This window comes from Barbatula barbatula (genome assembly GCF_947034865.1).
Source record: "Barbatula barbatula genome assembly, chromosome: 4".
NCBI lineage: Eukaryota > Metazoa > Chordata > Actinopteri > Cypriniformes > Nemacheilidae > Barbatula > Barbatula barbatula.
Window position 1 is genome coordinate 5,231,578 of NC_136768.1, and position 14,931 is coordinate 5,246,508.

Here is a 14,931-nt window from a genome sequence, read left to right on the forward strand (position 1 = left end):
ATTTATTACATATGTTTGGGCTCTCTGCTAAATAGACATACAAGTTTGAAATATTCCCAATGCCAAACAAGTTACTTTGCTCAATCTGAGGCTGAACAAGAGAAACACAGCATTCTGTGCATTTCAAGGCAGCTGATAATCTAAGAAACCAGGTATAAAACACAGTGCCATACCATAGTCATCTCAATGCAAAGAACACTGTTCTAAAGCACACCTCCACAAACACACTTGTAATCACCATTGATGTGGGCTTAACGCAGCACTCTGTGGGCAGCACGGCCGGGAGAAACATTAACTTCCATTAACTACAGCCTCTCACCACGAGCAAGGCAGCTGATCAAAGGTGAAACACTAGGGAATCAAAAAATGTGGGCTTTGTTCAGATATCTTTAAATCAGCGGGGATTTAATTATGGGAAGGATTAGCAACAGCATAGTAAAGAATATCGCTCAAAGCTGTCAGGTCTGAGATGAGGCTGAAGACAGAGCCCTCATACACATCTCATGAAGCCGTGAGATCAGAGCTAAGGATTCACACGCAACACATATTTGCCCATTTTGATGTGGTTAGAGAAAAGTTTCCTTGCGTGGGTAATTCGCCAAAAACTGCAAGCTGAAAATTTTGATCAATCGTTTTGTAGCCCCCCTCCTTTTTGTCTGGTCCCATCTGTAGACCATACGACGGAGGTTCTTAGTGAACCCCCGGGTTTGAGATGGCGCACGGCTAATGGCACCGTGCAATCTGCATTGTCTAAATGTCGGATTCACTTAGGGACTCATAATAAAAAGGTTTCGGATTCTGGTCAGGTTGAGATACTCGCAGCTCAGTTCTATTTTGCTGAATTCAGCGCCTGCTGTCTCAAGAACAACATGCAGGTTTTGGCTTTAAAATACCATGCCAATGTTAAGCAAATTCCCCCATGCGTTTAAACAGAGACTGTATTGTTCATTGCGTTCTTTTCAGTCTCAATGCTGGGCACCCCACCTCCAGATTTAAGTCTCAGCATGAAGCAGCCTCCCTTCTAGGCTCATTTAGCCCCCTAAATTCAAGGCACACGCCGACTGTAACAAAGTGACAGGTGGGACGCACGGCAAGACAGCAAGTTCGCAAAGGTTGACTCTCATTAGGTTTCCAAAGCCCCACCGACAGGACCCGCAGCTGCCTCCCGTTGCACCTGCATCTGTTAACCTGCAACGAGATGGCGAGCCAGAGTGGTTGAGGAGGATTTGGGTGGAGGTGAGGGGTCGGTCACAGAAGAGGGGGTTTAAAGAACCGTTCTTGAATCCTGTAGTTCAAGACGGGTGAACTTCCTGCCCTCAGTCATTTTGCAGGTCTAAGTCCTGTCAGCCAGTCCCTGACACCGACATACATCAGACATGGACGTATACGTTTTACGATCCCTAATCCCAATTAATGTCCAGTTGAGGTAACGGAGAGAGAGAGAACTAAAAAGGAAGCTGTCCCAGAAGTGCGGCATGATGGGAAGGGGGGAGTGCGGTGGGGGTTGGCTGAACCAATTATTTTGAAGGGTATTAAGTCATCAGATTTACTTTTATCTTGATTACATTGTGGAAGTCGTGCATAATTAATGGAGGGAGCTTATTAGGAAAAGATGATTAGGCAAATTACACAGGTGTCGGATGCATTTTTCATGATGAATTTTGCTGGGACAATCCCGTATTTCCATCTGTTCTGCTCCTATCAGAACGTCAATGCGGGGGAAATTAATGCGACGGCATCAATACCGAACAAATGAGGTTTAGACGGAACACAAAGGATAAGTAAACAAGAGGTTGACGCTGTCATACACACAAACTTCTGGGTCTTTTTACACAATAGTTACTGCAGCCGAAGAAAGACTTCATTGGTAATATGGCTATTTTTAATGGCCATTTAAAGCTTCTGTTTTATGACTACTTGGTGCATGACCTAACTTGTAATACAAATCCTTTTATCGATAGCTGAGGTCATTTACACATTTAAGGTCATCGCCTTTTTGACAGTTATAATGAAAACTTTTGTTAACTTAGTTTATTGTAAGAACAGAACATGGAGGAAGAGCTCAATATTGTGACCCTTTTGCACCCCTTTGGACATTAATTTGAGTTTATGGATCTTTTGGCAATCCTTCCTTCATAACAGTATTAGCTTTATTTAACACAGAACATGAAATCAAATGACTTTTGGAACCCATTGCACTTTTAAAATCTAATGTATTTTCGAATGAATAATACAAAAATAGTAGGTGGAGCAAGTTGTTCATATGCTTAAAAATCACAATAGACAATAAAACCAATGAACTTTATTTTAATTTCATGTTGATTTTCCTCTAATATCTATATATAGCAAACTCCGACTAATTTTCCCCTCAAATCATTTCCACCACATTGCTCCCTTAAAAAAAAAGAAGCTACAATCAAATATATTTGCATATCAACTAAAGCAGCTAAAGCACTGAAGCTTCAAAACATTGCCTTTCAGGACAGCCCTCTCAAATATCCAACCCTCCCATCATTATAGTCACTGTATCTCCCCCTCTATAATTATATGAATCTAATTCCATGTGTACTGGGGTTCCCCAAGGACCACTTCAAGGATCCCTCCTGATCATTAGACGCAGTATGGTTCTCATTCTCACCTCGTGCACCTGTGCCACAAGTCACTCCTCATCAGCAATTCTATCTCCTTGTGTTCTCTATCTTCTTCTGCAGGCCAATCATTAAAAGCTTGTGTTCTCTCTGTCTCCAAGCTCCTCTGCGCGTCTGCCGTTCCTTTGTTTAGTCTAGGAGTCGTGTGTTTGCTGTAAGACAGCCAAAATGGAGACATTTTAGTTTGGTCTGCTTAAGCATTCGATTGTGTTTCCCAGACAAACATTCTCTACCAATGTGACTAATGTGTAGGTGTGAGCCTTCCACCATCTGCCATGTGTTTTTAAAACAAGACGTGATGGAGTTTTTATTTACTATTTGGAGCAGCAGGGGCATATTTATGGTAAAGTCTTAAAGGTACAGTTCACCCAATAATGTAAATTCTGTCATCATTTACTCACCCTCACGTTGTTCCAAAGCTCTTCCATTTAAGGCTAGAAATCCTGCAGGGGTGCCGTTCTGATCTTTGATAGATAAATGGACAGACATGGAACGGGAGAGGAAAAATTGGAACTGGCTCCTGTCTCTTGGCGGCACAGAACTGTGTAAACACCCGGGTGCCACTTCCAATCCAATTTTTTTTGCAAAGCATGAAATTAAAGCTATTTATAACCTGAGTGATAATTACATTATACTTATTCCATCATGATTAGATTCCTGCTTTTTATGAAACAATGTCACATTTTTAATTAAAATGTCTCTCAGGCAGCTCGGCCGGCCAACTGGGCTGTTTGTTCATTTGCTTTAGTTTTTCAAGGGGGGGGTCTTTCTCAATTTTGCATGCTGTCAGTGTCATGACATGCTTAAAGCAACAGATTGATTTGACCGAGATCACACAAATTTAAATTATAATATTAATTTGTGCTCAATGTGTACATAACTTACTTGATATTTATGGCATGTAGCTGTATTCAGCAGACCTTAACCATCTGTTAACCTTTCATTTGCCAATTTAAAGCTAATTGTGCTGTACGTTTTTTTGTCTTGAATGACCCATGTTAGAATTATGAAACAAAAAGCGAAATAGGTTTGCTTTCAACAAGGTTGCTGATAACGTTTGATTACACAAAAGAAGATATTTTGAAAAATGTTGGCAACCCAAACAACATTGGCGCCCATTGACTTGCATTGCAAGGACACAAAACACTAAGACATTTCTCATCTTTTGTTAACTATTGAAGAAAGTCAGTCACACAGGTTTTGAAAGACATGAGGGAAGAATAATGCTTTTTTTCATTGAACTATCCCTTTAAATCATAGCATTAACATGAATAATACTATGGTTTGAGTTCTATGTGGTGATATGTATAACCTTATTTGATATCAATGCAAATTTGTTGTATTGACCAGACCTTCTCTTGCAAACTTTCATAAAGGTTTCAAGATCTAATTGTGATCATTTAATCTCATTTACCATTAGTAATCACTTTTCTTTGTCCTTGAAAGACTTATGCGAGAATTACGAAACATAAACTCCTGAGGTAGTTTAGAAAAGTTTTGAGTTAATGTTAGCAGTGATACTTGCGAAGAAAGAATTTCGGAATACCCCGTAGATATTGTGCACTGAGACCTAACTTAAGGCGAAGAAAGAAGTAGGCAATACTGTGTAAATTTTTAATGGGTGATATATACTCAATAATAAATAGGTGATAAATAAAATATGGTTACTTGTCTTGATTAAGGTGAGTGTATTCTTCTCCCCCGTTGCCAACATGCCTTGATTCACATATCTGTGGTTGTGGAGTTCTCCTTCCTTTCTGTATTCAACATTTCCACTTTGTGTTGCACACATGAAAAGAAAACGGCTCTTGGCTGGAGGGTTGTTGTACAGAAATGAACCGTGGAAACGTTTCGCCGAAGGCACTGGCTCGGGGTATTGTTCGGAGTTGAGGCCACCCCGGATATTCATTCATGTTTTATGGTGGAGAGGCTATCGCTTTAACTATGACAAAATTCACTTGAGTGGGTTTTGGTGATGTGATACCAGGTGTCGGAGTGGTGCGATAATTAAAACTTTGTGGATGTCCTGCAAACCTGAAGATCAATTAACTCATGCAAAACAGTAACACTGTTAATTATGAAGACCCCCGTTAGATGTTTCATCTATTTCTGCGAAGTACAGATATCATTTTAGCATGGTGTTGAAAACCTGTTTTCTGGAATACAAAAGAAGATATTTTGAGAAATATCAAAAGTGTCCAATGTTGTTTAGTTATCAACATTCTTCAAAATATCTTCTTTTGTGTTCTGTAGAAGACAGGAAATCACACAAGTTTGTAATGACACGAGGATGAGTAAATTATGAAATAATTTTCATTTTTGGGTGAACTATCCCTTATCTGTCTTTGATAATTCATTAATATTGAATTGAATGTCCTCTCTCACTCGCCTTTGGCTTCCAGCTTTGTGGCCCGACACAGTTCACACTTCAATGAGGTGATAGATATTCAAGTCAGAGAACTGCTCTTTAAACCCACAGAGACAGAACTAAAGAATACAAGGAAGTAAACAAAACATATGGCCTTTAAGGTGATGTTTGGGTGCAGTGGGCCGAACTTCCCGCGCAGGGACACTAAAGGTTGCACACCTTACTTTCTGCAAAGACCCGAGCGCTTTTGACAGTCCCTCACTAAATGCCCTTCCTGGTGGCAAAGCAAAAAGTCCTCCAAAGGTTTTGGCAAATAGTAAACTTGACCTTTTCTCAGCATTGAACGCATGCGTAAGGAGAGGTTTGTTGGACGTGTGGAGGAATCACAGCTGGCTTCTTCCACCTCACCTGGACAGAATGTAAAGCCCAGATGTGAGCATCTGCTGAATGGCCGTTAGATGGTTAACTTACTAAAACAACAGTCAGACTTTCTTTGTGCTTCCTGCACAGACGGTTTACAAAACGACGGCCATCAACAACGGCCATCATTTATAGATTTAAACATGTGAAAGATGCAAAACAGTTTGGCAAAATTGTCAAAATATCTGGATTGATGTATTCAGTTTTTCACCAAATAAGCCAGACTATGAATTATTTTAAATCTGAATAAATAAGTACTGAGATGAAAATGTGCATCAAGAAACACTGGGAAGATGCAATAAGCTTTGGTGAGTATTCATTCTTAGAGTAATCTATACACTAGCTTTAAATACAAATTTTAAATTCTTTCCTTAAAGGTCTTCTGCTCATAAGCTCGCTTTCATTATATTGTTGTTGAAAATAACACATCATCAATAAACAAAGACCTTTTCACCGCAACATGGACCTTCTCCCTATTAACCAGAGACTGAATTTAAAACAATTCTGGTAATGAAGTCTTCTCTGACGTTGTATGTCGGTATGTCTCATTATGCTGCTTTTAAACGGAGTGACCTTTCAGGTTTTGAGGACACGATCCTTCTTGAGCCAGTCCCAAAGGATCCACTAAAGCAAAGTGATCCCATATGAATCCGCTTTTATTCATGAGTTTGGTTAAACCAAGAAATATATACGTGTTAGCTTCGGTTTCTTCTACATCAAATTAAATGTAATCTTTCATTTGTTATGGTGCATAAGGTTGAAAGTTTTGAATATTGGAACTTAAAAACAAAAAACAAATAAAACGTGTGTCATTGTTTACTCGCATCATGTTGCTCCAAAACCCAATTTCCGTTATTATTTTATTTATATATTTTCTATTAAAAGATTAAAAGCAGTAAATCACAACCTTTTTGACTTCAAGGCCTCGCCTTTCATTGTCCACAAAAATATTTTACCAAAAACACAATTTCTACCCAATAAAATATTCCAGAGCTTGACATAAATATAAATGTGTTTATTTAGTTGTTTAAAATAATTTAAAGGAAAGGAAAATATTCTTAATATTGAGCCCCCTGGTTGAGAAACATTATTAGCGATATTTATTGCAGTTATTACAGTACAATTTAATGGAGACCATGGGCCCTAAAACCAAATGATGTTTTAAACAGCCATTGTGTGATAAAGACGTTTCATCGTATGCACACGCTGGCCCAACAACTTCCAGGTTGTGTTCTGTTATTTATTTTATATTTAATTCATATCAATTTATATTAATATTTTATTGCATGTTGTATGAAATTAAATAATAACTACACAATCGTTATTGATTCTTTGGCCGGGTCTACCCGGTGATAAGTTTTGGCCCTCATAACATTTATGTAGTTGCCGCTGTCTATGCAGCTTCACAAACATTCTTGAAAATTCTAATTCTGTTTACCACTGAATTTGGTACATTTGGTACAGCATTCGGGTGTAAATAATGAATTTCTATTTGTGGATAAACTAAGTTGAAAATTACCTACAGTAACAATAACACACACCACTAATCCAACATTTTATATCGCTCACTCTGTTACTCTGTAGCAGTAACTGTGTGACTCATTTATATTAAACTATTCTAATTTAACCGTGTATAACAGAAGCCATTAGCTACTCTTCTGCTCTAGAACAGACACGGATGAAAAACGTCTCTTCAGTGTTACCTCGCAGGCCTGCTGCAGTATTCTCAGTTTCCCGCAGGCAAGTGTTTGAGGGTCCGTTTAAGGACGGGGGGGGGGGCAATACATACAATCACAAGTTCCTAATAGCTCAATCTGAGGCCAACCGGCATTTCTATTTTTAAAGGCATTCGTCGCACTCCCATTAATGAGCGAGCGGCCACCTCTAGCCACGGCAACCATCTCCATTGTGAAGTCTGCCACTCCACTTTCATTAAGCTCCTTCGCTCAGATGGAGACAATAGAGCAATTCGGCACTGCGCTCAAGGTAATCTTTATGGAAGGGCGGAAAACAATGGGGTGCCAAGGGGGGAGTTCACATGGTAATAAGTGGACAAACCCAGAAGCGATTAACTCCGTTGTAATCCCATTGAGTTCAATCAAAGGCAGCAAGCGGGGACTTTTCAGAAATCAAGCGAACGGTGAAGAGGTGAAGGAAATGACTGACTTTGAGTGCAACTGTAGAAATCTTGGAAATGATAGAGCTTTGCAGGGAAATCAAGACACTTTGGTTTCTTAGTTGGAGGGAAGTTTGTAATGTTGACGTTTAGATTTTCCAACTTTCAGATAACTTATGGAAATCGTTGACCAGGGGTCTTCAAGGGGGGGCCGTTGAGGGGGCCAAACAGTAAAGGGTTTGATCAACCTAAGTTTGCAAAAGAAAAAAAAAACCCAAGTGAACAACCAAAGCTAAACAAATGCTTTCATTGTGCACAAATATATTGCTCCTTAATGTAAGCACGACAAAGTATATAAATTAATGAAAATGATCTATGCTGTGGATGCTAGGCCAAAAACTCAACACCATCCTTTCAAACATGCTTAAAAAGTTTGAAGACCTCTTGAAATTGAAATGAAATATCAGGCAATCTTTTTTGCAATGAGTTTCGATTGCTTTGGAAACACTAGTGGACCTATTTAGTTAACCGATACACTTATGCAAGGCTATACAATTTCTTCGAAACCGTAGGGTATGGGAAATTTAAATCCAGCAATAGATTTAGTGTTTACTGAAATCATATGCTGCAGTGATATCCGAATATGTGACTAGTCTCTCTGTCATACAAAACATTCCCATAAGAGGAACGATCAATTCCTCATCATCACAATAGCAATTCATAGAGACCCCGAGCTATTGATTTCTGGGCGTGTCTGCAGACCATTGGAGACCATCAGAGACCATTGGAGACATGGACTTAATGAGAAATCATAGAACCCAAAACATTTGTTTTGTTTTTGACACAAGGGAAAGAATGACCCTCGGATCGATGAGGGACAAAAAAAGATTGATTGAAGAATCCAATTTTTGTCATAACTTACGAAGCACTTTTCCAGTTTACTGTAACTGATACAAGCTGAATATCGTAATCGTTATGTACTTAATATCCTAAGGTTAAGACAACCTGAAGTTGTCTTTCGCCATTTATTTTCCCACATGAGATGAATTTTAGAAAATAAATGACCTCCTCTGCTTCAATAATTTTAACTTTAATATGTTGCCTGACACTTGCCTAAGGTGGTAAACGCTACTGACAACAAATCTGTCACATGTTTGGAAGAGAGTCAGAGCGGTCCTTGGAGTTAAGCTCTCTTGTGCTAAACAAATATCAGAGTAATTTTTAGCTGCCAAACTTTTCAATAAGAAATTGCTTTGTAGAAAACCCATGAATACAGGTTAGACATCCAAAAACATTTTAAACTAAATTTCTATTTGCAGGCGGTATTACCAAGATTAAAGTGCTTTTGATTAGACATAAATCTGTGTGCAAGGTTATCAATATATTTTGTCTGGAATAGATAGACTATAGACTTTAAACACGTTAATGTACAAAAATCTAGGCCTGCACTAAATCGTATATTAATATAGTATAATACTATATTAACACTAGAACGTATTTCGTTAAATTTTACATGTACCTTAAGGTAACAATGGCTGTAAGTTGCAGTGTCATGGACACCCAAAGTGGCTCACTGAAATACGTGGTTACTGTATTTTAATAGTAAATAGGTACAATTAGAGTGTAAATAAATCAATGACATTAATTACAAAAAGTTACTTTGCTTCAGGCAAAAGAAAGAGACATTAGTTTCACAAGGAGATGGGTCTTGCAGGGATAGATCACACAAAAATGATCACCCTCATGTCATTCCAAACCTGTATGACTTTCTGCTTTCTCTAAATAAAAAAAGAAGACATTTTGAAGAATGCTAGTAACCAGACAAGCCCCAATTGACTTTCATTGTGTGGACTCAAAACCACTTCTCAAAAGATCTGCTTTTCTGTTTCATAGAATAAAGAGTAATATATAGATTTTGAATGACATCTGGCTGAATAAGTGATCATAAAATATACATTTTAATTAGGTAGACATAATGTACCGCAAGGTTATGAAACCATTGGCGACTGGAAGCGGCAGGGGCCAAGATAAAGAGTATTGATAAGGTAGGAAATACGATCACCCACCAGTCTGTCCCGTGTTTAGCAGAGAGAGAAAAGGAGAGAGAGAGAGATAGTCTCTATGTTGCTGTCTATCCCTTTCCTCTGTTCTAATCAGCATACAAGCGACAGGCACCCTGCGTTACAGCGGCTTGGCTGCCTTTCTATTGGCTATTGATGAGACTTTGGGGCAGGGGGGCTGCCCAACCCAACACTTTCTCATCTAGCGCTGGAGTCAGGACGTCTGTCCGCCTCCCATCCAAAATGAGACACTCTGAATTTAATCTGAAATGGAGAGGGGGTGGCAGGCAGGAGTTGGTGTATCATATCAACTCCTGTGATAGTGCCTCCCCTGCTTTCCGTGAGGGATTGGAAAGTGGCACCACTTTTTAAGCCAGACTGATCAATGGCGCTTATGTATTGGGTCGAGCAGCACAGAGCAGATGTATGGTTCCACTTGTCTGCTTGCAATTAAAGGGGGAAATAGATTGCCAAAGCATCGCACAGTAAGACGAGCCCGTACGGGTGCAGGGTCCCCGCAGAGCCATTTGTTTTCCAAGTTCGAGCATGAAAAGGCAGTTGTCACCTCTAAAGGTGAAGGGAAAACGTGCGTTCGAGGTGTTAATGTCATTCATTCAGTTTCAAGTTTAGAGCTGAGATTTCAAACCACATCTTTGAAGGCGATCGTAGACATGTGATGCTAACTTTTCCCAAATAACCATGTATAGGATTTCACAAAAAGTCATAACATTATACTGAACCAGAGGGTCTTTAGATCACAATGCCTCAGGTGAAAATATATATTATATAGCTTATACGAGTAAATTTTTTTGCAATCTCATCTTGTATATCGTGGGCCTTTGTATTAAATTTGTTAACAGATTTCCTTTAGGACAATCCCCTATTGATCGCTTACCAGCACAACTGTAACAAAATAAATCACATATAAGTAAAGTTGTAAATAAGTCAGTGATTGCTTTTAAGGCCAGAAGTTTTACATCCAATCATATTAATAATATTAACACATAAATCAGACAATGCTCCAACAATTTAGTGTAATTCCCACAGTTGTGGTCTGACCGGTCTTGAAATACACTCCCGAGACCAAGTCTGTGACCAAGACAAGACCGAGACCAAATACATTTGAGACCGTGACAAGACCAATTCAAAATAGATCCAAAAACAAGACTGCTCTTAAATACTACCACTTTATTTGGAAGCTTAAAAACTTGTTGTAAACCAAAACAAGTTGACTAAACCCTTATAGCTGAATTACAGTCCTTGTAAGAAGATACAAATATTGATGTTTGTTTTGATGGTAGTTGTATTTACACATCCTCAGGCCACATCTCCGGTAATTAGAGGTCACGCAAGAGAGGGGTTAACAGGCCTCACTCGGTGTGAATGTGCACAACGCTACACCTCTCTTTTGATGTTTCGCCACTCGGCCCTCTACTCTATCCACCTGAATGTCAACCAATTGGGACAGCACAGGGCTTGACATTATGTCTGCGGGTTATCATTATGTGTATTTTTTTCCCCAACTGATCGATTGGCTCCCGTCCACAGCGGTGCTTCTGGGGGAAACTGTCATCGCTAGTTAGGGATTGACCAGTGGGAATCATTAAGAGAGAGCTTGGGCTTGGGGGAGGCTTTGTTGGGTTGTGAAGGGGATGGGGGGAAAGCTTTCTGAAGAAGCCAAGCCTTTTTCTTTTAGCCTCCTAGACTTGGTTGACCTTTCACTTAGGTAGCAGCTGGAGCTCAGAGATATTTAATTGAATGGGATCTTCAGATGTATTTTGGAGAGAACGATGCAAGCGAGAGAGTGAGCGAGCGAGCATTGAAGATAGTGCCAGCTCGAGATGAGGAAGTCCAGCCGGGGGAGGGTGAGCGAGAACCGTTAAAGGAGGCACAGAGAGAGTTTGCTTGACCTTCAAAGCCTAATTGATAGGCTTTTCATAGACCTTGTTTGAGAAGTGCGTGGTCCCTGTTGTTCGGCAGACCCTTACAACTCCTGGAGAAGTACAAAGTCAACTGCAGGTAGGGAGCCCCTAGTGGCCTAGTACAATCAATAGCAAGCAGGCAGCGGTAACAAGGGCTCTAGTCACTCGGAGCCTCTGGCAGACAGCATTAACAGTTAGAGGCAGGCCTAATTTCCGAGCCTGTGCTCATTAACACGGCCAAATACAGCACAGTGGCATGATTAAGGAGCAGTTTGTGGGTGGGGACATGCGGCTGTGAAGAATTTTGAACCGGCAAAGCAAAATCGGGTATTGAAGTTTTTGAAGGTAAAGCTTAAATGAAACTATATATAGTGTCGAACCATAATCAAAGAATGTTGGCCACTGATAGTCTAAGTCAAAAATAAGTAAAGAAGTTAAACAAATTCAGATTTTTAGGTGAACTGTCCCTTTATAAGAGTAGTTCACCTTCAAAATAAAAATTCTGAGATCATTTACCTGCCCTCTTTTCATTTCAAACCTGTATGGGTTCTTTCTTCTGCAGCACACAAAAGATGATATTTAGAAAAAAGTCGGTAAATAAACAGCACAGCCCCCCCCCCCCATTCACTTCTATTGTAACCAATGCATGTGAATGGGGGGCTGTTCACAAAATTCTTATATATTCTTATATTATATAATATCTTCTTTTGTGTTCTGCGGAAGGAAGAAAGTCATACAGGTTTGAAATGACAAGAGGGTGAGTAAATTATGACAGAATTTTTATTTTGAAGGTGAACTGCTCCTTTAAATCAGCACTGACCAAATTTCCTTATCCTTTTATCATGTTCTTTAATGGGTGTGCACACTTTTTTGCTTTACTTTTTTTAGCCACCGGTCTGCTGCTGTATGCTAAAAGGACGTGAATGACAATTCAATTTTTGCTAAATCCCTCCAAGCAGCCTGGTGAAAGACTTGAGCTTAAGGTCTGCCCAAAGCCCTTGGAAGTAACACGGAAGGCATAGGAGGTAGAAGCCGGGCTCTCTTTGTCTTTGAGGGCAATTTAATAAGGCCTTGTTTCCCCTCTGTCGGGCAAGAAACCGAACGAGAGAGAGAACGAGCGCAACCAAGGAGGTTCCTGGGCTCTCGTGAAGGCGTCAGCCGTGGACACAGAAAGGATTTCATAGGGATCATGTACAAAGATCAACAGATAAGCAGCTAATTTTGTGTACTTAGGGGAGCAAACGATTGAGCGTAGCCCCCTCCGGAATTCCAACAACGGAGAGGATGAAAGGCAGGAGAGGAGATCTAACGCTGTTTCGGCCATTAATGCTGATCTCTAAAATTAAAGATTTATACCACTTGATAGAGCTCACTAACACCACGTAGCGTATTGAAGGTGGTGATCTAGCTATCTTTTAACGTATTTCAATGAATGTGCTATCAGAAAGATCTAGTTTGGGATAATTGGAAAGCTTAGAGTTGGTATTATTCATCTCATAGACACGCTTACACCAACAGTTACTCAGTGTGACAATTAAGGCAAACCTCTGAAAAAGAAGGATAGGGATTTGGATGCCATTACTCTGATGTCCAATGACATTAAACCCGACATAAAATGAAATCCCCATTTACATACACATTCCTGGTCTTTTTTATGCATGTTTTATCAGCACATGTTATCTGGATAAAGACTATCGAATATTGGATGGTTAAATTAACTAGAAGTAAAGGAGGAATTAATTACAATAGTTTTTAAACTATTACAATTACAGTAGGTTATGAACATTTAGAAGAAAAATTTTACATTATGCATTTAGGGACGAACGATTATGATTCTTATTTGTGTTGGAAGAAACACCACCACAAATGTTTTGACAAAAGATTTTGCTACAAAAGTATCACTACCCTACTTTGGGATCATATTTTTTTACCATTTTACTTGCATGTAAAACTTTTAAAAGCATCTATGTGAGTGAGTGCCAGAATTGCAATGCCTTGTTATGCATGTCGAGCAAATAAAACAATAAAATTACCCATAAATTACCCATGAAGTTTAACCCAAACCCTCATTTATGTATTCATTCTGTTCTTATATTTCATATCAAAATGGGACACGGTTTACGTAGACTCCCTGTCCCTCTAGATTTAACACATACACAGCATGATCTTATTCATTCCTACCTTGATCTTCAGCATATGCTGCCAACCAAAATCCCCTCTTGATTCCCATTCAAACTTTCCTTTCGTGTTATTTTCTGACTTTCCGCTGTAAAATGTTGGAATATTGCTTGTTGACTGCTGTCAATAATGCATCTTCGTTCTGTGGGGAAGATATAAAGCAAATATAAAATATGCAACATAACTACCCATGATAGAAATGTTTTGCATTAGCATTTAGAAAAGAGATGATTAAAAAAACATGAACAACTGATTAATTAAGAAACAAAAATTAAGCGTTAAAAGGACCAGTGTTCAAATCCTGGATTTTGAAGCCAATTATAATGATCAAACAAACAATTATTTCATATTTAATGTTGCAACAACTTGGCACGTGCGGTCTTAATGATTAAGATTAGGTGCAGCCATGTTGATTCAGACTTTTTTGGACACTCAAATGGCTTTTCCAACCAACATACTTGTCTGGCCTCAGTATTGGATGTGGGCTGAGGTGGACAATGGACATCTACTAGAGGGGCATCCCAATAAAACTCTGCCGTTCCTCAAAGTTTAATCAAAGGCAAGATTTGGCACGTTGTTGTTTTTTTCACAAAGCTCCACCTTCATTCTGTACACAGAGCCACTTCAGCAAGATCAAAACGTCTGGATATTATGATCTGCTGCCAAGATGGATAATGAGCATCTAAATGAGTTTGGCCCATTAAATGTACCTCTGGATAATGAAAAAATAATTCACCTAACAACTGATGTGATCCCTAATTGGGTTTTGAAAAAGCAAACCTTTTTGGCAGGTCCCGTACTTTTGAGATGATCTTGAAACGCCTCTCAATTAATGGGATCCATAAGATAAATAATTTAAGGCATTTAAGGAAATTGAACTGACCAACCCCAGATGTCGTCACAATATGTACAGTACACGTGTATGGGACACAATTCATCCCAAATGGACTTAAGGTGCTGAGTCACTCCTGACCCAACCAAACCTTTTCTTTTTAGACCTCACTTTGCGCACATGGGGATTGCACGTCCCATTTGGTATAGAAAATGTGTGTCAAAGATTCCACGACAATACTTTTATGCACCTCTTCGTAAAGTGTGTAGATGAAATAAATAATAATACGGTGTCTACATACTTTGGGCCTTTTGATCAGCCTTTAAGCAACTATAAAATGCACAGGCCATGCATGTTTTATTAAAAAAAGATTTTAATTGGATTTTC